The sequence below is a fragment of the Agelaius phoeniceus genome, chromosome 3, assembly GCF_051311805.1.
Source record: "Agelaius phoeniceus isolate bAgePho1 chromosome 3, bAgePho1.hap1, whole genome shotgun sequence".
NCBI lineage: Eukaryota > Metazoa > Chordata > Aves > Passeriformes > Icteridae > Agelaius > Agelaius phoeniceus.
In genome coordinates, this window is record NC_135267.1 from 50,049,041 (window position 1) to 50,073,960 (window position 24,920).

Below are 24,920 nucleotides of genomic sequence, written 5' to 3' on the forward strand. Positions count from 1 at the left end.
AAGTGTTCAAGTCCCTGCCTATTCAAGAGCCCTTCCTTAAATGCAGGTGTATATAGCATTACTTAAACATAGGCTAGGTCCTTTCCTCGACTGCCATTCAGCTTTTTAAACTTAAAATACCTGTTGTTTTTGTGCAGAAGTAATTAGCTGTCATCACCTCTTGTGACCTAATGAAAAGATAGAATTCAGTTTGGTTGAGGCCAAAGCTGCTGAGGGCAACCAGGTTGGCACATTCTAGTAGGAAATAAACCATCCTGGTCTCAGCATTTCCCTGGAAGCCTTTCACCTGTAAATCCCAGGTGTAAGTGAGGTCAGCCTTGGCAGCAGTGAGCACTTGTTGCCTCTCTGGACTGCAGCCCAGCAGGGAAAATGAGTCGGTGGTCTCAGCCCAGGTAGTTGTGCATGGCAAAAATCCCCAGCATAAGAGATATCCTTGATGGCAGAGGTCACATCAGAAAGAGCCAGGACAAAATTAAGCAGGAAAACACACAGGCCAGCACAGAACCCCACTCTCCTCTAAACAGGAGGGAGAGAAGCAAAGGGAAAAGTTTCTGTAGTGAGTTATACAAACAAGCAAGCATGGTAGTGTGACAGTGTTCCGGCTGTAATTTTTAGATGCACAATGTCCAGAGAAAATCTGAGACACTTCTCTAGAGAAAGTTAAATTTTACACAAGGAGAGAAACAGAACTCAGTACACTATATGGGCATTCTGGAAATATTAAGCATTCTCTAATAAATTCTGAGGTACAGTTGCAAAGGAAAAAACTGGTCCTGTGTTCCTGTTAGACAGATGGGGAGCTAGTCCCTACATCACCTAGAAAATCTTCATCACAAATTAAAGCAAAAGTTCAGGACTGCCAACTTTCATCCCCACTGAAGTCTTATCAGCAAATGCATAAGTACTGCAAGGGCTAACTCACAGTCAATTTTTATTTAATTCACTAGATGGCAAAGATATGGAAGGAAGAAGCAGCAGAAAATTTCCTTTCGCCACCTCTGGGGAAGAAGGGAAAGTGGTTTCTTTTATCAGGAAGATACAAAATGGTTATGGCTGATTATGCAGGGACACTCAAAAAATGAAAAGCACCAGCTATTAGATAACCCTCCAGCTCCTCTCCTCTAGCTGAAGCACAGGCTCCCACATCATCTCATCCACATTCCCAGCCACCAATAACTAATTACTGTCAGACCTGCCTCCTTTCCCTAAAAATGACAGATGGTGGTGGTCTAGCACAGGTCTGCCTGGATTCATCCCCCTGCTGTCCCAGCCTCTGCCTGGCCGCCCCTGCAGGAGGCTGGCCAGCATGGTGAGTTAAGCCTAAGATTCTCAGGATTCCCCACAACATAACAGCAATGCTTCAGAGAGTTTCTGCAGCTTGTTATGGGGGATGCCGTGCATGGTTACCAGAGGGTATATTTTCATTTAGTCTGAATGCTTGGCACCCTCGGACCGTAAACAGAAGCCTAGGTAGAAATAGATGGAATTATTTACTTACACTTCCAGTGATGAAAATGATTAGTCAATTAACTTTACTAATATACAGTATCTTGTGAGAAGATAAGGTGTCAACAGGCAAAACTAGCTTCCAGGTCATGTCAAAAAGAACAAGCCCTCTGATATTTACACTGATTTATGATGAAGTATTACAAGTATGAAAATTATGAGAGTTGCCTTTTATGTTTACATTTGTGCATTTTTCTTTGGCTATTTCTGATGATAAGCAGATTAGTGCAGCTACTTATAATTTGATATCACTGGCAGGAAAGCATTCAGCCTGGACAGATATCCTGCAGCCCAAACTTCCTGTACTACAAGAGGCTGAGGGCACCATGTTGGTAAATACCTTCAAGGGGAAAATGACAGCTAAAATTGGCCACAATGACATTACAGGGGTGCAATGAAAAAAAAAAGTCCAGATAAAAAAAGTTTATAACATGATATCGATTCACTTAGTTATTCAGTTCATTTAAGTAGTCCAGCTGGGCAATTATAGGTGGCTACCAATTCCATTACATAACCATGAAGAAATGTGTCCATCAGCTTCTATTTGTGCTACTGTATCCACCTGGGTTGTCTAAATCTCTTTTCAGCTCATTTGCACATGAGAGTTACTGGGCTATGGTCCTGCATGTGTTATGCACACCACACACCATAATTTCTTAGTGTCTCAAACCATGGAGGTGCTTCAAGCTGTCTCCAACTGATTGGCCAGCTCAGGAAGTGAACATGGATAGCCTTGACCAAAGGTTTACATTCATTCATTGCAAATGCAACTTCACCTTCTCACTGTGCACTTCCACCATCCTTAGTCTAATCTGCTTCTCTAATTCTACCAAAAGAAATAGAGCCCTAGAAATTACAATCAAGCAACAGGGTTCCCTCACACACATCTATCTGAGTGAAAATGTTTAAGGAATTAATTTTGCAAATGTTCTTTGGATCAAAACTGTCCCAAATTCTCAGTTTGGCAAAAGTCATCTGAAGAGTTCTGCCACTGGAACTCTGTGAACTCTCCATGTCTTTGATTTCAGTGGGCTGTTCTGGTGAAGAGTAAATCCAAGTATTATGCTCTCCAGAGATCCTTCTTTAGAGATTTCCTTTCAACATTCAGATTCCATCTTTGGTGACTCAAAACAATTTGGACTCTCTAGAACATCAGAAATCCTTTCAGAAACAAAGGTTATTCACTCCAGCTGATGGCAACACACAGTCCAGAACATGAAGAGCAACATGTCTATGCTTGTCCATATGACCATAAACCCAAACCCCACTTGCATCTTTCTGGCCAGTTCTGTGCATCCAGACATCTTTTTTGCTGTAGCACCAGCTGATTCTGCTTGGACCTGATTTTACCCTGAACTTTTCTCACATGTCTGTTAAAACGTTAGAAGAAGGTTCAAAGCACAGTCTGCCTTAGCACAGACAGAGCTGCCTTCTGCAATTTAATTATTTCCATTGGAGGCTACTTACAAAGCTATCCAGCCCCTGGCATCCCCAGATATCAGCTGTGAAGAAAACGACACATCTCAACACTCCCAAAGTTTGAATTCAGATCTAAACTTTGAGCAGGTTCACAAACATAAAGATCATGCAGAAAAACTCTCACCTGAGTGAATCCTGAACATTAGCCAAGCACAGTCGCAGTATCTTCAGGGTACAGGAGTATTTCTACAGCAGCTTTCAGATGAGTGAAGGGGAAGAGGCAAGGCTACACCATTGTTTTTTCCCTTCTCTTACAGCTACCACATGTTCTATCCAGTGACATCCTCTCTGCCAACAACTTCACAGAGGTATGGCACAACAGTTGGGCCCTTTTAGGCTGCTGAAATATCTGAGGTTCTGGGAGAAAACTTGGAAACTACAAGGGGAAAAAAAAGCTATTTTTTTCACCTTTACTTTTTTTTTTTCTGTGAATGTCTGCCAAAAGAAATTGGAAAGATTTGAAAAAAATTTGAAGGAAACATTTTTCATATAGAAAAGGCAATTTCTCTTGGAAGAAACAGTAAGAGAACCTCCAATGTCTTTTTCTTTAAGGATGTAGCTGTTGAACTTTAAGTAATCGATAATCTATCTATAAAATTAAGCCTTCCACATGATGTTACTCCACTGAAAAACTTGCAGCTTTGAGTTATTAAAATTCTTCTATTCCTTAGGACAAATGGCTTAGTCTTATGTGTTAGCAATACAAAAACATCCCCACATACAAGTTCATGAAATAAAGCTGAGTATTAGCTATTAGATCAATTTTCATTATTTAAACCCGAAGAACACATATACAAACCCAAAGTTCTTAGGAAGGAGTGATGTAGTTAGACAAGCACATAAAAGAGATTGCTATTCTTGCAAAATTTTAATCTCTTGTATTCTTAAACCAGCCAGGATAAAGCACTTGTATTTCCACTACTTCCAGTAGAAACATACACTTGTTCTTTTAACTAAACTTAATTTGTTCTTTTAACTGAACAGTATAACTGACATTCTCAAAATTAGGAAAATTTTCTTTTAGTAACAAGTAGGTAGCCCACCTACTTGTGGTATTTCAAACTTCAGTTATTAAAAAATAAATAGCTTCAAGAAAAACCTTGTAGAGGAATGCTTCTTCCTGGGGCTTCAAAACTTACAGAAACTTTGCACCTCCAACTCTAACTAGAAGCCAAAAGAAATTGCCCAGGGCTTCAAAAAATACATTTAATAATCTGCTGAACAAATAAGCTGTTTGGACCTCTTTGTTTAACCATGGGTATAGGAGGGAGATAATGTCCTATTTTATTAAGCAGAGACTATCTGAGAAGTTGAAATGAAAGAAGACTCAAAGATTCCTGTTCTGTAAGAAAAGCAACCATTGCTAGGATAATAGAACTTAGAAATCTCCCTCCTTTTCTTGATAGAAAGGAAGAAAACAAGAACTTAAGTCAATGATTCCAAGAAGCACAAGGCCTGATTTGTTGTCAGGAATATCTACACAAATCACTTGGTGGCAGGTCACTGTGTTCTGCCAAATTGCAAATAACAGGAATAATGTAAAATAAAAAGTGAGCTCATCATGTGAAGTCACTTATCCTACAGGGTCCTGAGAACAGTAACTTGGAATAGGAATAAGGGCTGGGGTAGTACCCATCCTTGGGTATAGTCACAGTCTTGTTAAACACCCAGTTGTCATCCGCTCCATGGATAAGTCACACATGATTAGTCAAGGGGTAAAAAAACCCAGCATCAATATGAACAAAAACCAAACAATATTAATCTCGTCACATATTTTGGTAGAGACCAGATTGATGGTTATTCATTTTAAAAGCCAAAGTATGACATGTAGTCTTATGTTTTACAGAGCCAGCTCAGCAAAATGTCTTATCTTTAAACACAGGCTTCAACCCCAAGAAACAGTTTGCTGTTTGAAAGCCTGGCACAATTAGTGCCAGAAATGAGAGTGTTTCAGAAGCATGAGATGCATACTACTATAAAAGTGTAACTTTGCAGGACAGCAACAGGCACCTCTCCTCTTACACAGGGCAGCTGCTCCAGAAATCCTCCCCTGTTTACTGCGGGCAGCGCGCACATAGAGCGCACGCCTCCGCTCCTGCGTCGCGTGTAACGAGGGGGTGCGTGCCTGCCCAATCCTCCTGTCAGCAGATCTTCTCGGCTTTCACTTCTTCTTTGCTACTTTGCAAACTCTCAGCTATTTTTTCCTGAGCCGTAACACGGGGGCTATTAGAGATTATTGCCATTCTCCCCCTGCCTGTCATACACCTTGTTTCCAAGTATGGTCACTATGAGGGGACTGTCGCTTGGAGCCTTTGTGGAAAATTAATGGCAGACAGGAAAGGGCAAAAAAGACAGGACAGATGGCTCTGTCACCACCACCAGCCTGATGCCATGAGGGCTCTTCAGTGCCTTTGCAAATGCCACTCTGTTCTACAGACTTACTCTGAAGTTGATCCAATTGCACCCTTGGCAGCTGTCTTTCTTCTTTTTTATAAGATTTTTCCTTGTCCTTTGACTTCGCAGGCTCATCCACGTGGTAAATTCAAAAGGTCAGTTTTTAAATTAGTGACTGGGTGCTGATGGTCTGAAATACTGTTTAACTATAAACCTATTGGCATCTTGCTAGAAGTAGTGTTGAATAGTGTTGTTAATAGGGCTTGTTTACTTGTTGGTTAAAATCCAAATCGGGTCAGCTGAGACTTGAAGATGCAGTGAGTAATCTTCTAATTCAAGTAAGCAAATGGAGTGATGTCACCTCACTTTATTCTTTAAAAGGCATTCTGTCTAGTTTCACTTTCACAGTGAAACACACACCCATAGTATATTGGGTGCACACTGGAAGCACAAAGAGATGCCTCTCCTTATGTGAGCAGTGCCAGACAAATTGCGGTTTGGTTTGTGCACATACTTGAGGGAAGATATGCTTAGAATTTTATGTGTTTAAAACACGATGAACAGGGTGAATAAATTGTGATGTGACGCCAGGACATACAGTCAGAGTCTCCAGAGAGAAAGCTAATCCCTCTGGAGGACTGGGGTTAAAATCTCTAGTTATGTAGTTTCAACCTATATAATTGTATTTATAGGAGTTCTACACTGGATACATCCCAACTCAGTTTGCTCTTAGACAAGAACAATTCATGTGTTTGCAAAGCCTGGCATGTTTGTACAATTTTTTTGCCCTTTCCTTGTTAATTTGGGGAAAACATTTCCAGGTTTGGTCAAAATTTTAAAAAAGGGAGAGCTAGCCTGATGACCAGAAGTGCAAGTCCTATGGTGTGATTCAGGGTGGAACCTTTTGTCTAAGTGTGAAAATGTATAACAGTCCCAAATCAGTCCCAAATTTACAGACAGTATTTAACTGTGGTCACTTGATGTGAGGGAATACCTGAGATCTTGAATATTGTGGGAACATTAACAGGAATTTTGAGGCAGGAGAAAACAAACCATCTCTCACAAGGGATTCTTGCCATTCCTGTATCTCTGAAGGTAGAGGCGTTTTCCCCAATACCAGGTATAGCTCAGGCTTGATGCCAGCTTCTCCCATGGGGGTTTTGTGTTGCTCACCAACACTACTGAGTACTGGAAAGTTCTTTGCTGGAAACCTAGTGACAGATTGCTTTCAGCTGACAACCACCTACTGCAGTGGAAAGAGCTTTCTCTATTACTGTGAGTCTGGAGGGAGGTGGATTGCCATCATACCACTATATCATGCATGGTCAATAACGTCATTCCTTATGAAAAAGCCTGCTATTTCACATGCTCAAATTTTGCTTGCCTAATCAAACTCATCTTCAAGACTGATTCAATGAAAGGTTACAATGTTGAAGTTTTAATATAAAATGAAGATCCAATCTGGGCAAAAAAATGACTCATTATGTAGCAACAGGTTACAACTATGCCTTAATATGAAGTATTAAAAAGAATCTACATTATCTGCCTTGAAAATGGACCTGCTTGCTATGTTGTAGTACAGAAGCTGCCAGTGCCAAGATTTATTACTTGAATGCACATACCAAAGACCACTTTGTGATAGTCTGCAACAGGGGTAAACCCTGTTTTTATGAAAACAGAAGCTGAACAAGGTATGTAGCAGCAGGATTTCAGGGCTGTTAAGGATAAAGCACTCTTCCTATCATAAGGATGTCATTGATTACTTGTCTAGATTCACCTGAATCATTCAATATTCCTCCTTGTTTTTTGAGCAAGAAGAGGATGTAGCTGAGTTACACTGTTTTCAGCAGACCTTATGTCTTCTTTGTGTTCAGACAGATTAGGATGAGAGTGAATTTTGTCATTTGCATTTTATGGGGCAAAACAATGTACAGTGACAATGCCACTTATGAAGTTAAACAGGGAAAGGTGCAAGTCATTGTATGCCAACGTGTCTGTTTAACAAAAGATGGTCCCATCTCGTCTGGGCTTCACAGTTATGTCAGTGCTCAATGCCATGAACAGTAAACATGCTGCTCAGATGCAAAGCATGCTGTAGACATCACTACTGAATCTGTTGCAACTGAAACAGGGTCCCATAGTCATCCATTTCCAGGCCTGGAAACACCTGTTGGTGTGTTCTGCTTCCTGACCTAACTTTAGTCAGAGTCTAAAAGCAAAAAAAGATTGCTGAGAAGGGCATAAAAACCTAACTGCTGCCCAATATTCACACTTGGTAGTGGATGTGCTGAATATGGGAGGTGCCCTGATACAGTCCTTCATGAAAGAACTTTAAATGTGAATGTAGGTGTAATTTCACATCTTACATTGATGAAACAGTCAGCTTCCACACTCCCTAAATTCACTGAGGGTCATCATTGTCTTTTTCAGGATGGAATAATATATCTACCTTCCTTTCCTGGTATGTCTCACGATCTCTGTTCCTGTTCCTTCTCATTTTTCTTGACACTTTCCCCAACACATTACCCCTACTTCCTTCTTTGACTACTTAAGTATTCTGTCCCCCCTTTGTCCAGCCATATGACTTGGCTCTCTCAACCCTGGCCAAGATTTGGCATTTCTACTTGTTTTCCTTGAAGAATATAAATAAAGTGCTGTCAATAAAAGACAAGCATGGGACTCTGTTTTTGTACATGGAGGCTTTTGTTCATGTTCCCACCTGCTAGATATCACTTAGACATATCAAAATGCATCAGATAATTTCCTACTATTACATTTCCTTGTCAACAAATGCTATAATCCCCACAGGAAAGTTATGTCATGATGAATGGGAGGGAAGTGTCCTCTGTAATCTTCATGGGAGAACAGACACTGTGCCATTCCTTAGCTTCTCTTTCATGTCTCAGAGGCATGGCCTCCTTGGCAGTGTTTAATTCTTATTTTGTATTCCCTTTTTATATGGCAATAATTATATGCCACCACCATGAGATCTCATGAGATAGTTGCAGAAGGAGTTTAGGAATATCAGGTTCTTAGGCAATCCACAAAGCCTAACATGAGGTTACATTTTCCAGGCTGCAAGCCTGAGTCAGGTGCTTGATGGAGGGTAACCAAATAGCATCTGCCAACTTAGAGAGCACTTTTGAAAAACAAAGGTGTTGTTAGAGTAAGCCCAGAGTTATTTGCACAAAATTGGACTGCACTTCCTCCTCTTGGCAGGAAGCCTTGGTGCTGTGAAGAGCCTACATGAGCCTTAATGAAAGAGCAAGGCAAATAAAACGTACTTGTGATTTTAATAACTTCATTTAACAGAGAGATGAGGAAGGAATATTTTTCCAGAAAGACAGTATCTTTCTGACAGAAATCTCAAATCTAAAGATGAAATTTGAATTTTGGTGGCAATTCCTCAGTGGCAATGCTTGGGTGATAAGCTCAGTATCAAGACTGTCCACTTTAGGAAAAGACAAATCCATTGTGAAGAGGGAGATGGAGACCCTCTACTTAAACAGGTTCAAGTGGGAATAAAGTATGTGCTCCCTGGACTGCAGGATAGAAAGGGGAGTGCTGCCTGGTGATATAGCCAAAGTGGACTAAGAGCCTCAGAAAAAGATGAGGGTAGACACAGTGCCTCTTCCCCTCAGCCATGTCTCCTGCTTTCTCCTATTTCTACTCCACTCAACATTCTGGAAGAGCAATGCAAGGACTGCGAGTGTGGTGGTCAGAGAAAAGAAAGCAAAGATTAAAGAGTGGATTAAGTCTCTCCATGTTCACTATGCCAAAATTTAAAAGTAACACTAATGAGCTACTGCTACAGATTAATTGGAGAGAGAGTGAGATTGCACCACCTCTCTTTCTGCTAACAAAAAATCTGTATTGATAAGCAGAAACCAAAACCCTGCCTTTCACAGAATTCCATCCTGTGGATCAAAAGTGATGTGGAGACAGGGACAGTCAAGTCACAGTGACAGTGGACCCATTTCTGTGCCCACCTGACAAACAACTTCCTTGCACTCTTTGTAGTCTGGGGGACGCAGAAAAGACAAGGGTTGCTCAACACAGCGCCTTGCCAATCTTCTCACCAGGTACACTGTGTTGCAGCAAGAGCTGAAAATAAGGTCATGCACAGTGACTCAGAAGTCATGTTCAGGGTAAGCAAATATCAGAGAAGAGGGTGAGAAGAATAAGGCTGCTGCATGGGCCTGGCAGAGCCATTAGACATGAGGGCTATATGAACATGACATGCATATGCCATTAGGAAGAGAGGAAGCTTAGGATAGACAGGATGCCTAGGAGGACAGAAGCAAGGTGTTAGATAACAAGTTATTAAATGTCAGGTGAATGAAAGTGTCTTCTACACCAGGTCAGGTGAGTGCTAGTTAATTCTGCCTGTGGGTAAGGGGTAAGAACTTGCAGCTGCTCTTGAAAAGCAGTTCCATGAGGTTGAACAAGATGAATGTATTGCCTGGACATTTAGAGCAAGAGACATGGTTTGCATAATGTAATGGTTACAATGCCTTTCTGAGGCATATTTAGGCCTTATGAACAATAAACAGGGAAAACTTCCCAAAGTGCCCCTGTTCATGGTGGGGGGTTGGGAATGTTGGGGCTTGTTGATCTTTAAGATCCTTTAGAATCCAAAACATTCAATTCTGTGATTCTAAAACCATGGTCTGTTACTGAAATTGCAGAATAGGAAATCAAAGTAGTCACACTATTGACTTGAATGACTTCTGTAATAGATGAAAACTTATCAAAAGTTAATGTAAAATGCAGTGTGTGAGTGCAACCTAAAGAAAAATTGAACTACGATAATAATTCACAGCAGATTACAGGTGCTGTATTAAAATTGCTTTTCTTTCCTCCATTTCACCAGCTCCCTTTGTCAGGAATGATGCAGGGAAGGGCTTTTTTCAGGAAAGGGTTCTCTTGATGGCATGTTTGCAGGAGCAAATGTAGAGAATGAGCACATTTTTAAAACATTAACTCCATGATAAATATAAAATACTGTTCTATCAAACCAATGGAAATAATTTTCCCATATTTCAAAGTGGTTCTGGGAGTTCAGAGTATCACTTGGCCGCCATCAACTTTTATTATTTGATCTGACTCTTAAAACACTGGCAGTTGCAATTAGTCAATATATGTGTCCAGAAAGACAAGCATCAATAATGTCAGCCAAAAGAGATATGTGAGTAGCTTCTGTATATAGATGACATTTGTTACTACTGTGGAGACTGAGATGAATTGCTGTGTGTGAGCAGGATCTTCATGCCTGCATGAGAGCACCTTAATGACAGTTTGGCTGTCTACACTGGCAGACATTTTTAAACATTTCAGGGAGCCACAATCAGTGTGCTGCTTAATTCACTGAGCAGACTCAGTCGACATTAAATTCTTGCTATAGGAGAGACAAAAGAAAGCAGGAAACAACTCAGGAGCATCAGGAAACAGCACCTGGGCCAACAATGTTCAGGCCAACTGGTAATAGAAAGTGGGAAAAATGAGACCCAAAAGCAACAAGAATGGATTTTTTAAAATTGTGCAAAGTCCTCCTATTCAATTAAACCCTCTGTGTTTGAAATTTAGCATCTCAAAACAAATACTTAATGTGGAAGCTATAGTATTTAAGGAAGAATTAATCTTAGTTGGGGAACAAGGATAATGTAGACCCATTGCTAAGTGGAGGGGAGACCCCAGTAACAAGGATGCTGAATAACAATTACTGATGCCTTCTGTGACTCAATCTTCACTGGCAAGACCAGCCCCCAGGCATCTCTGATTCAGGAAACCAGAGTAAAGGAATGTTGGAAGGAAGACTTTCCCGTGGTCAAGAAGGATTGGTTTGGAGAACATCTAGGCAAACTTTATTTCCACAAGTCCATGGGACCTGATGGAATGCATCCCTGAATGCTGAGAGAGCTGGCAGACTATAGCCAGGCTGTTCACAATCATCTTTGAAGACTCACAGAGTTCAGGAGAGGTGCTTGAGGACAGGAAGAAAGAAGATGTAATCCTAGCCTTCAAAAAGGGCAAGGAGGATGACCCAGGGGCGTCGCCTCAATCCCTATAAAGGTGATGGAGAACCTCATTCTAGAGGACATCTGCATCCATATGGATGACAATAAGTTGATCAAGAGTAGTCAGCATTGGTTCACTAAAGGTAAATCCCTCTTGATCCACCTGATTGCCTGCTGTGATGTGGCAGCTGCCTGCATGGACGAGGGGAGAGCAGTGGACACTGTGTACCTTGAGTTTAGAAAGGCTTTTGACACTGTCACAACATTCTCCTAGGCAAACTCAGGAAGTGTGGCCTGGATGAGTGGACAGTGAGGAGGATTGAGAGCTAGCTGAACAGCAGATCCCAGAGGGCTGTGATCAGTGACACAGGGTCTGGTTGGAAGCCTGTCACTGGTGGTGCCCCCAAGGATCAATACTGGGCTCAATATTGTTTAACTAATCCATCTACTGCTTGGATGAAGGGGAGATGCCTCCTCAGCAAGTTCTCTGAGGACACAATCCTGGAATGGCCGATATTCCAGAGTGCTGGGCAACCCTTCAGCAGGACCTCAACAGGCTGGAGAGATGGGCAGAGAAAAACTGTCTGAAACTCAACAAATACAAATGCAGGGTCCTGCACTTGAGGAAAAACTACCCCATGCTCCAGTACAGACTGGAGGCTGATGTGCTGAAAGCAGCTCTGAGGAGAAGGACCTGGGGATCCCAGTGGACAACAAGCTGCTCATGAGCCAGCAGTGTGTCTTTGTGGCCAAGAAGGCCAATGGCATCCTGGGCTGCATTATGAAGAGCATTCCTAGCAGGTCAAGGGAGATGAACCTGCCCCTCTACTCAGCCCTGGTGACAGCACATCTGGAGTGCTGCGTGCAGTTCTGAACTCCTTAGTAGGAGAGAGACATGGAGTTCCTGGGGCTGGTCCAGCAGAGAGCTACAAAAGGGACTAGAACATCTCTCTTATTGATAGTGGGGCCCTGGAAAATGTTAAAGATAGTCTCCGAAAATGTTAGGGTTTGTGTTTTGCCAGATCATTGCACCTGCGTAAGCAGTATGATAAATTATATAATTGTTAGATGTGATGATTGTTTAGTAATTAAATATAATTATCGTATAATCATAAGAAGAATCATGAGAAACTATGTTAGAAATTTAAAGGTGGGCCATGAGGAGCCATGCTTGGCTGTAATCTATGTATACAATAAAACAGTATAAGTTTAATAATTAACATGAAAGTTATATAACGATAGAATATAAAAACATGTTCATCCCGAATGCATATTGGAGTCAGATTTGGGTTGAGCTCTGACACCCAGAGCTCCTCAATAAAAAGCACCTACATATAAACGCTCTTGTGATTATGTGTTTCTGAATGCTAACATTATGAGGAAAGGCTGAGAGAGTTGGGCCTGAGTCTCAAAAAGAGGTGACATAGGGGGCATCATCAATGTCTATCAGTATCTGAAAGGGGTGCCAAGAGGATGGAGCCAGGCTCTGCTGGGTGGTGCCAAGCAGCAGGACAAGAGGCAACAGACAGAAACTGATGGACAGGAAGTTCCATGTGAATGTGAGGAAGAACTTCTTTAGTGCAGGTGACTGCATGGTATCAGTTGCTCAGAGAGGTTATGGAGTCTTTCTCATTGGACATATTCAAGCATCACCTAGACACAATCCTGTTCCATGGGCTCTAGAATGACTCTGCTTGAGTAAGGAGGTTGGACCATATGATTACTGTGGTCCCTTCCAACCATACCCATTTGTACACACTGTTTGAAACTCTATATTCTATTCTATTTAAACATTTTATATGACTTGACTGAAACATACAGAGCAAAATGTTTAAATCTTGAGATGTAACATCTCACCTGTGAGGATGTAATTATAATCACAAACCAACTCTCTCAGTCCTCTAACCCTGCTCCACTTGGTCACAGTCCCTTTGCTAACTGGACAGGTTGTTTCTGCCTTGCCTGGAATTTTCTTGATCTTCTCTTCTGAATGACAGCTGTTGGCACTCTGCAAGTACAGGAATTTGCTGGCATATTGTGGGTCAGGCAGAGAACATGATGGAGAGGAGCAGAAAAGCCAGGTGAGACCCTGCAACTGAGAGTGAAGAGCACAGTAAAGAGAAAGAAGAGGAAGAAGGTTTTTCCACCTGACCTGAAGGTCTAATGTTTTATTTTCTGTACAAATAGTAACCAGCCCATAAGCCATTTTCTGTCTGGACCATATTGATGAACCTGACTGCAGTGGCAAGGTGTTAAAACACCCACACATGCGCTGACATTCAGCAATAAGTAAATTCAGGTGCCAGCAGTCAAAGCCATCATCTCCATGGTGTTAAGTAGAAGGCAGGAATATCCCAGATAATCAAAAAGTCTAAATTACTTCCTTGGGGTTATGGCTAGTGCTTTTGTCCCCATATCCTTCCATCTGGCTCTGCCCTGGCTTAGTTAGCATGAGAAGTACACTGGGTGCAGACCTGGAGTCAGGTGCACCTCACTGTGCCCTGAGCCCAAGATAGGGCTGGGAACACTGTCCTGAAGTGTCTGACATGGATCTGCCTCGGCACCCTCCCATCCAAAGGGTAGCACATGTTGTCACCCCTGAGCTGGCACCTGGAGTTTCTCTGCCCCTGCAATGCCACTTTTACCCACTAAGAGTAAGCAGCCCATGAGTAACAGATGCTCTTCCAGAGGACTCAAAGCTTTTGTTAGACTGGAATAATTTAAAATACCAGACTGTTAATAGCAACAAACATTTGCAGAAGCACATTTTGTTACTGTTCTATTGTTTAGTAAGTGTATTTCTTACTAATTCAAGTATCCTGCTTTGTGCTGTAACTGAAGATCTCTTGGAAATTTCTGCTTGAGCAATGTATTGAGGAGAGGAGAGGAGAGGAGAGGAGAGGAGAGGAGAGGAGAGGAGAGGAGAGGAGAGGAGAGGAGAGGAGAGGAGAGGAGAGGAGAGGAGAGGAGAGGAGAGGAGAGGAGAGGAGAGGAGAGGAGAGGAGAGGAGAGGAGAGGAGAGGAGGATGTATTAAATTGAGCTATTCAAAGATTTAAAAGGCTGACTTGATTGGTTAGTTGTGCAATGCAAGGACAGAAGGGCCCTATTACATGACAGAAGGGATCAGTTTGCAGGATATCACCATCAGACTCCTTGGTTCAGTGCTGTTATTGAGCAGCATAGATGTCAAGGGTGATGAAGGAAGGCTACAGTGCCTATATGAAAATGCATGTTCAATTCTTAAGCTCTCTACAATTATTAAGACATCAACCACAACCATAGCCTGCTCACCCAGCCTAATTTCTTGGATATACCTCAACATGTAGAAACGGCTTAGGAAGGGATTTCAAGGACAGCCAGCAGTCTTCATTAATGGACTCAAGGAGGGTATCTCAGGCTCTAGGGAAGTGCAATAAAGCCCAGAGAACTGTATGAGATCTTGACAGACAGGCTGCCATGACCAATGTCATTGTCCAAGCAGATGAAGGTAGGTGTGATAACAGCAGAAACAAGTGTAATGGCTATAAGAGTATTGAATTCAAGAAAGTCATCCAAATGTGCACAAATTTTTTGACTGACTTATTTTTGACAAATGGAAAATGCCTCCTTGTTAACCACCTAGTCTGTTGCTGTTTCAATTGGAAAAAACCTTTCCCAACAAAAGTATAGCTCTGTGTAAACCAGATGTCCTGGTTTGTTATTCTCAGAAATTTTCCATCATACAACTACATAATGACAGAGTGAGGAGCCAGGGCTATGGATTTCTACCATGAAAAAAATAATGGCATAATCTTCTCTTTAGCAATCATTATAGGAAGTCTTTGGTCAGAAGGAAGCCAGAAAATCCTGCTAAGTCTTCTCCATGAAGTAGATCAGCTGCTATCTGAATTATAGTAGCCCAAACTGATGAATTGCACATGGCGCTGACATTAAATCTTGGTGTGTCTAGCTCTTTTCTGGTTTTTAAATATGTCTACCCTCTGTTGGAGAGTCAACATGTGTTGTCACAGGTCAGTTGCCTAATTTTAACCACTAGTGGGGCTTGCTTATCCTGGGCCAGAAATAGGAAGCCGAGTGATGGTCATATGTCTGACAAGGAGCCGGGCAGTGGGCCAAAACACATTTGAGCTGGATGGAATTTCTTGCCACTGTGAAAATGCAGTGCTAAATCTTCCTCCCCCACTCGCCTCTTTACACACAAGTGGATCCCTCCAGTACAGTGAACTGTCACCCGAAACTAACAAGGAGGATGTGTCTCCCAGCAATCTGAGCTTAGGTCAAAAGTTCACCACTTGCCAGCCCCCTATGCCAACTTGGACCAAGATTTCTGGAATGGTTAGAAAAATATTTTAATGTAATTCACCTTGCTATGCTATTTCATTAATAACCTCTAAAAATGCAAAGAGTGCGGCTTTAAAATTCCTTGACATCCTCAGCATATGACTAATAATAATGAAACTTTCTTGCTGTCGGCAGAGCCACTCTGTGAACGCTCTGTTTTCCCTGGAGTTTCATGGAGCCTTTAGCAAATGCAGTACATTTGCCATGTCCATTTTTTATAGCATAGTAACCGCTGTTCAGCCAGGCTTGCCTGAGCTGGCTCTTTGTCCGCCCCACCACACTGCACTCTCCTTCCTCCCTGCTCTGTGCTATTTCTCTCACAAGAATAATTTTTACAGGCATAATTTGGACGTGCGTGAAATACTCTTTTACATGTTATGTCTTTCTTGTTTTCTCTATATTAGCTCTGAGTCCAGCCTCTCACTGTCTACCAAAATATGTCATCCATGCAAGGCATGGGGTTCTTACCAGCCTGATACTGTATGTGCTGAGTGAAAAGGGCTCAGTCCTCAGACTGGGACAGACCGTGTTTGACATGCCATTATATAACATGAAACCAATGTATACAAGACTGTCTTTAAGAGTACATTTTACAGAGATCCCTATCTCTATGTCTTGCTTCAAGCATTTCTTTCTAAAATAGTCTTTGGGGAGTCAGTGGATGAGACTCTGCTCACTGGGGGTAAATCCAGGGCTGCAGGATTGCTTTCACATCTGCATCCAGGCTTCATAAAACAGGACTTCAAATAGGACCAGGACTTCATAAAAATGGGATGGTATCTGGAATTAAAGTAAATCTAGACTGAATTTTTCTCTTTGCTCCTGATTTTGCCCCAATGGCAAAAGCAGAGCCAAGAGTCAAAACGTTTTTATTCTCAACATCTTCAAACCAGTAATGAAACAGAAATCTCCTCATCATAATTTTTTTTAAAACCCGTAGTGAGGCACAATTATGGCCCATACAGTGTATTCCCTATCAATCCTTGATAGGTCTGTCTCCACTGCATATCCAAATCTAACAGGATCATGTTTCTCAGCTTCCAGTTGACATGTGAGTAAAGATGCCATGCTAGATGACTGGAATAGATCCTTTACCCTACCGAAGCCTCCTTCATACCTAGGAGGTCTGCAAAAACATAGTTCTTCTTTGGATCAGATGGTTTTCCCACCATGAGAAGCGGCTGAGATCAAATCAAGAGTGCTACCATAGACCATGAGAGGTTGTAATCCAAACATAGTCTCTCCAACACCTCCCTGAGGGCTGTCCCATGCCAGAACAAATTGCCCAGCCACTCTATTTTGCATCCAGAGATCTGTTCATACCACACTCACGGCACACCAGAGGCAAACAGGCAGGTTCAGAAAAGTGGAGTAAGGAGAAGTGACTAAAGACTGTTTTTATAACTGGATGACCTTCTACCACATTAACTATAAATTGTCCCTTTCCCAATGAATCCCATTTCTTTCCTAACCTTGTTCCCCTGTGCCTTTCTCAATTAACAGCTCATTTTTAGATTAAGTTGTGCCGTATGCAATGAGAGTTTATTTCCAAAAACTTTACACACTAACAGATGTAATCTTCTAGCACAGGTGAGAGTGATCAGTGAAAGAGTATTCCAGAGGTGAAATGAGTGTGGAATATTTTTTCCTCAATATTTCCATATTTGCTCAGTATTTTCCTATTTGTTCAAAAATTTGGCCCAGGAAAAAAACTGAAGCATTCCAATCTGCTCTAAAGGTAAGCAAAAACTAAAGAAAAAGAAACAAAAATTTATCCTGACAGATTACTGACATTTTAAAGTCCAGAATATTCATGAACAGATGCAAATATTTCTAGCCCCAGTTGTCTTGGATTTTCTAATAACAAAAAATTAGATTTTGGGAGTGAATTTTTCATGGCATAGATATCTGATTTGTTTTGTAGAAAACAGACAGAGACTAGGCTTCCTCCAAAGTATGTGCCACTGTAACACTTCCACCAGACATTGCCACATGAACACGATCAGTGCTTTTGGGTTTTTCCACTCAGGTTTTGGCCAAGGTGTCCAATCATCCAGTTGTATGTGGTGCAGGAACAGCTGCAGTCTAAGGGGATTGGAAGTGTTCCCTTGCAGGGGCTTTCTAGGAACACCAACTTTCCATGACCTCTAGGAGAGAAAGAAAGACTTGCTTTTGGCATCTTCTGGTTTCAGAGAAGTGTCAGCTGCTGGCCTGTCCACACTTTTCATGTTGAGGCAGTTCTTGAACTGAATGTTACGTTTCACCATTTTTTAAGAAAAGCACCCCTTTCCCAGTTTTTAGTGAATAATTTCATAGTTCCTGAAAATCCTCATCTTCAGAATTTCATTATGGTCATCAGAGAAGGAAAAATAATATTTCTGTGTATATCTATTTGTGTCTCTATTATATTTCTATACACATATGTGTGCATGTATATTTGCATACATGAACATGCATGCACTTTTTAACCACTTTTACTGCCTCCTTCACAACCAACTGTCCCTCTGTGACAGCATGTCAGAATATATTTATCTGGCATATGTTACATCCCATGTGACTGATACACCAGTGGTGTGCCACTCTGAGTAGTCACAAGCCCCATTCATCCAGAACAGCCAAATGTACATGCATTGTATGCAAGCTGATCAGTGGAAAGTAGTCAATACATGTAAACCAGTTAGTAAAACAGTTTTTTAAAAGACGTGTGCATATTACAAGTGCTTCTTTAGGCTCATTCTTATGGCACTTGTTGTCCCACAGTGCCAACCCTCAATCAGCATGCTTCTGGAAACTTCTGAAAACCAAGCCTATTCCTGCACTCATTTTCTTCTCCATTCCCTGCCTATAGCAAAGCATTTCCTTCTTTCCAGCACTGCTGCTCACTGGGGGTCAGGGAGTCTGTGGAGCTGGAAACCTCAGTGCACATGGGAGCAGGCTGTTAGAAGCATTTTTCACACATCAACAAGACCTGCCCTGTGTAGTTTTACATAGCATGGTGTGAAAAAAGGTTGTAACAGCCAGCTGGCCATCCACACCAGGAATGCTGCTTATGCAGGGCTGAGATGAGGGTGCAGCTTCCTAGGAAAATGTCCAAATCCAAACTGGGCCTGCAGGAGTGAAGTTCACCTGCTGAAGGCATGCACAGAGTGAAGTCTCACCACAGAAACTGAAGGAACCACACTGGGATCACCAGCTGGCTCCAGCAAAAAGGGTGGAAAGGAGGACTCTGGCGGAGAAGGGAGACATAAGCTGAAAGTTCCCTCCTTTGACAGGAGGATCATCACCAAAAAAGCAACAGCATCAGGGAAATCTCTGTTAAAACTATCAAATACACCAGAGCAAAAGGGGGATCAGTTATAGTGCTTATAGTAGTTAACGTGTGATGGGGGTTTTTAAGGGTGTTCCAAAAGTTCCAAATACAGGTAGATTTCCAGTCCCTCTTGAACATGAATTTTAAAAACAAGAGAAAAGTATTAACTCAGTGGAGCTGTGGGAAATTAGTGTCCTAGGTTTTGATCAAGTGTTTCTACAAAAGACAACAGCAACCTGGAAACATTATGAGTCCCCCAAGGAGACTGGAGGTGAATTTTGTCCATGAAACTGCTGCAAATTAGCTTTCAGGCTACCCAATGCCTACAAAAGACAAAATGCTCTTTCCAGTCCTTGATTGAGAATTTTCCCAATCATATCCCTTAGATCTGAAGGCTTGGCTCAGCTTCTCTTTCCATGATATGCCTCTCAAATTGTTTCTGCTTAGGTATTTGATAATTTTCAGAAATGTATATAATAAGCTAGTAGGTAGGTAGGTAGTTATTAAATGGATGAATAATCTTGGTAGGAATAGTCCAGCAGACACGTAAACTACACCTTTTAAAATATTTGAAGCTCTTTGGTGTGAAAAACACTATATATCTTGGGCATATTTTCACACATACTTTACATATTTTTTATACTTTCTTAAAAGCAAAAGTACTGACTCTTTTTGTTGATAAAGAAACTTGCAACTGATTTGCATTTTAGGACAAATTGTGAGTACAGAAGGATAGAGTTGAAGAAATAAATGTGTTGGTAAAGAGATAATTGTCTTTTTACTAAGTCAGTGAGGATGATATTTTTTTTCTGCTTAATGTTTCATTTCTGTGCGAAATCTCTACTTTAGCATGTGTTCTCTGAGATGCAGAAGAAAACATAGTGGTGGTTAAAGCTCATAAAACTAGCTGGATAAAAGCATGCAGTGTCAGGATACCCTGAATACCCTTTGGAAAATGCATTTTACCCTTGTGCCAGCTTTCTCTCATCTATGCAAAAGCTGCGAGGCAGCATTACTGATTTAGGAGATTAACACATACAATTCGTGGAGTAGGAGTCATCTTGCTTTTCTCACGTAAGAGGAGCATACAGTAGGATGCCACAAGGCAGTTGCTTTTAGGATCCTGGTGGAAGGATCCCTGAGCAGGGCAAACTGGACAACACTGAAATGATGGACCCTATTCTCTGAGGCAACTGACTTTTGACATTGTGCCAGGGCAATGCACAAAAGTAACATGAGAGAGAACTTGCAAGCAACTTCTGAAGCTTCAGTGAAGAGCAGGACACACACCCCAACCTGGCTGCAAGCAGAAAAGAAGCCGTGTAACCATAATTCTGCACGTGTAGAATGCAGGGCAAGAGAGAAAACAGGAGCAAATAGGTTATATGACATCTTTCCTGACACTGGCCTCAAACACTGTAAATGCACTTGCAGGTGATTGGAGCGTGGCACCTGGTGCGTTTTGCTGAATGATAAAATTTGTCCTCCACCATGAGAACACACTTGCCTGGGAAAGAGCACAGTACCCAACAATGGGTGTGTGGTTTGCCCCAGAGCAAGGCAGCAGGCTGTGCTCCATGTGGGAAGAGGCAGGAGGGGGTGTCCCATGTGGCAGGAATGTGAGGACTGTGGAGTTTGATGGGTGCTGGAAGGCAAGAGACTGAACTATGGTTTGGCACGTGCCGGCTGGAGCCACACGCTGAAAGACAAGCTCCTGTCCCTGGGACAAGGCACACCACATGTGGGAGAGAAAAGAGCTGTAAGGGGTTCCTGAATGCCCTGATCTTCCTCTGGAGCATGGAGCTGATGGCAGGCTTTCCCCAACAGCTTTTTCTTGAGTGCTTCTGGTTGCCCTGGAAATCACCCTCGGCCGTGCTTCAGCAAGTACCTGCCTTCCCCAGGAAGGTGCGCAAGGGCTCCTGGAGGCAGCAGCATCCCTGCACAGCAAAACCACTAAAGCCAGGTTCCAGCCTATTTCCAGGCTGGAAATAAAGGAGCAAATCAGGACAAGAGGCACACAGACTGGTAAAATTGTCCCTGTGACCAGCAATAAACAGTATTACAAAAATTGATGCCTTAATGGTGGACAAACCAATCTATTTAGTACAGCAGTTGTATTATTTCAACAGATAGGGATGCAGAAATGGCTTTGAGTTACCTTCCTGCTGCCCTCTGCATTTGGCCAGCTCTGCAGCTTTCATACTCTCCTTTACAACAAACCATGCTCCCATCTCACCAGAGAACTGTCTGTATCAATTTCTGAAAAATGTATTCAAATATTATGCCAAATTCTGAGGCTAAATGAGTCCTGTCTATTAATTTCTTGTGAAACAGCAGCTCCAAGTATGTGCCAAACTATGTGCTTGGCTCTTACCAGCTATATACAGAACCTCAAGAAAAATTGAAAGGTAATTTTTAATGTTTTCCTCAGTTGTGTTATCTTTCAGAAATGAAAATTGCATTCTGTTACCTTGCTATAAAAACTGGATCTGCATTTCAAAACCTTGATTTGTTAGAATAGTATCTCCATCAATTTAACTCAGTAGACAAAAAGTTCTTTAATGCACACAAGCTTTCTTCAGCAGAGGTATGAGAATAGCTTACTTTCTCTAAGCTCTTACCTGCTGTGCCAGCTCACTGACTGATTCATATTGTATGTATGTGTACACATATGTATGTATGTGTAAAACTCTTGGCAATTCAAGGAAGTGCCTCCTTCAGCATGAGAAGAGATTCTTTATTAAAAACTAGGGTCATCCTGCATGAAAATCCCAGCACACGAGCCCTGATATGAGCATTATGATTTGCTTTTGAGGGTGTGCTTTTGGTGTGGGATTTCATTTCTTTCATGCTTATTCTAATAATTTAATGGGCAAGCAAGGGCATGGGGCACAAACTACATGTCCTCAATAGAGTCTGAAGCATTGCTATTTGTTACAAATAAGTCATCTGCATACTAATATATTTTCATATTAAAAGAGGTAAATTTACACAGATACCAATACAAAACTAAGTCAGAATTTCCATCTGGGCTACAATATGACTATGCAGACACTGTTTTTCAGTGGACTGGACTGCAATATATAGATATTATAAAAATCAAATGACATTCCTTTTGTCCCCTTCTCCCTTACACAGTGTATACTTGTTGTGTCAGTATATTTGTTGATTCTTTTCTTATTGTTTTCCTCACTCCTTGTTTGTTTTTCAAGCCTCATTTCTGAAGATGGAGTTGGATTTTGCAGCTGTGAGGCCTAAGTTCTCTATTAGATATAACCATTAAAAAAAATTAAATGCCAGCTCTGTGCAGTTTCATAAAGTCAGGACATTTTCCAGGCCCTGAGGCCCTGAAATCACCTCTATTTACACTTAACCCAGGAGCTACATTATTTGGGGCAATTCCAGGCAATGAGAACACAATTCCCTGTAGCATGGCTCCACCTCCAGTATTTTGCTATGAATTTTCTTTTTATTTTATTTTGCAATTTTGTTGCTAAAGTATAGTCTGTTACCATTTTCTAGTGAGATTCTCTCAAAGCTTAGCCAAATACACACTGAATAAAACAGAAGTGAAGCAGTGAGCCCCTTTTGTATGATATAATATTGCCCACCCTGAGAAATTCAAGTTTCCACTTGAGGAAGACTTAATCACAGAAGTAAATTAGAGCCTTTCTTTTCCTCATGCCAGCTTCATATTGCTGGCAGTACACTACAGTCTACAGACATTAAAAGACACATACCTTACCTGTTTGTGCTCTGCTGAAAACCTGATTTTCTTGCTGCTCCTTGCATCAAGCCACTTACTCTCTCAAGCTGCAGTCTTCCTCTGCCACCTACCTCCCTCTGTCTGAAATATTGTCTAGAAGAGTGGAAAGAAAGATGCTTCTAAAATGAAAGCATTTACAGGAATTAAAGCCCTTATATAAAACCAATTTCTTTTTCAAAACAAAACGTGCAAAGGTATGACTGTGCAATCAAAATCACTGAGACTGGACATTGCAGGGGATCTATATATCACTATTACATCAGGAGTTTAGTGCCTGTATTAATAGGGCTGGTGCTTAGGAAACCTCAGAAGAGTGCAGACACAGCCTTTTTCTGCTTTCACAGGAAAGAATTTTTAAAAAAAAGTAAAATAAAACATAAATCACTCTATTTGTGTATGGAGGTGATTGTTAAGGAAATTTTTCACTGAACTTACCTTCCTGCTCTGAGTAGAGAAAAAAATATGTGTTGTAGATATTATATACAAATACAAAAAATATATATCTTGGTGAATGAATCTCAGAATAAGCCAGATTCATCTTCTGGTGGGTCAGTGCTGAGAGGGGGAAAGAGGTGCACACTGATTCAGTTCAGATCTGAATGTGCCAGAACACCTGCACCAGAAAAGCTGCTGCCTCTGCCTCTGAGGGCAAAGCAGAGTCTATTCCTGTGCTGACTTGGGAAAAACCTTCCATGAACTTTCCTGTGACAAAATCAAGCCCTAAATTCAATGCATTCAGTATGTTCTCACGCGTGTGAATGTATTCCCTCATGACAGCTCTGGATTTCCCTTCCAGCCCTGCACAATGATCTCTTCATCTGCCGCCATCAGTAGAGGAGAGACAGGTGATGCCTCTGGCCCGTCAGGGCTGGGCAGGACGGGTGAGTGACATGTGCCAGATGCTGCACCCTGGGCTGGGCTGCAGCTCCCCTGGAAATACATCATGGAGTAAAAATCACGGCGTGCATTCCAGCTGCTGCACAGCGTGTCACTGGAGCAGACGTGCTGTCACATGCACAAACGCACACCAAACAGGATCTGAGCCTGGGGATAATGAGCAGCTGACAGTTAGTTCTTAGAGGAGAAGGGGAAAAATAGGAAAAGGGGAAAAAAATCATACCTTCAAAGGAAGATCAAAATTAACTATACGAGCTCTCTGAGATTGAAACGTGGGTTTTTCAGGACAGTGAAAGAGACAATGAAATCAGTGATATGTGTCCCCTGATTTTTACTTTATGTTTTACTATATTTATAATACTGACTTTTCATCTTTAATGTCAGTTAATTCAGTATCCTCAAAAACTACCAAGCCAGAAGCTCTTGAGCCTAAAGTCATCTGCATTAATACAGACTCAGAGGCTGGATCTCAAAAACATCCCTGAGAACACCGTGGTAACAGTTGCCAAGCCCTAAAAAAAAAAAAGCTTTTAGGGATGTGGAGCACAAAGACTGACAAGATAAGAAAGAGGAACAGCATTATCTATCTTAATTCATTTCAGCCAAATTTGACCCATCTAATCTCACAAGTAGTGCATTCAGCTGTAAGTTAAGTATGTGCTGAGTCCTACAGGCAGATTGAGGCATTAGAGAGTAAAGTAGAGAGGAGGAATAGGAAGACTAGTGAAACTGAACTTATCATCCCATGGAGGAGGCACTGCTCAATATAGGTGATACAGCAAATAGACATTTGCAAATGACAATAGACAAATAGCAAATAGACAAAAAATACAAGAAACAAGTCAACACACAGTCTTCAGTATTTAGAAATAAGACTACTGTCACATAGGAGTACCGTATATGAGCACCGTATAGGAATATTTGTATTAGTTTGTTTGTGGACTGTGCAAGAAGATGATCAGTAAATTGAAAGCTGAAATGAAATCACACCAATAAATTTAGCAGGTAACATAGTAACAAGAAGGCTGGTGAGTAAAGTGAGAACTGGGACATTTGTCAATACCTGAGCCCATTGCTGAACCTCTTGGCATTCTCAAGAGCAAACAGCACATGAATGGAGCTGTTTGGAGAGTTGCACATCTACAACCAGAGAAGAAAAGTGATGGAAAATGTCTGAGAAAGGATGACTACACAAGGCATCATGAGCAG

General features: G+C 41.6%; 1 long non-coding RNA gene across 2 annotated transcripts in view; it reads right to left on the bottom strand.

Annotated features, from left to right (window-relative positions):
• Positions 1-24,920, bottom strand: part of LOC143693707 (uncharacterized) — a 45,898-nt gene that overhangs the window by 15,783 nt on the left and 5,195 nt on the right. Inside the window, exons 2-3 of one of the 2 annotated variants that reach the window (XR_013181644.1) lie at positions 22,794-22,907; positions 13,383-13,491 (exon numbers count right to left, since the gene is read on the bottom strand). This is a non-coding gene — a long non-coding RNA (uncharacterized LOC143693707). Of the gene's footprint in view, positions 1-13,382; positions 13,492-22,793; positions 22,908-24,920 lie in introns of those variants that run through there. The other variant, XR_013181645.1, reaches the window with a different exon arrangement.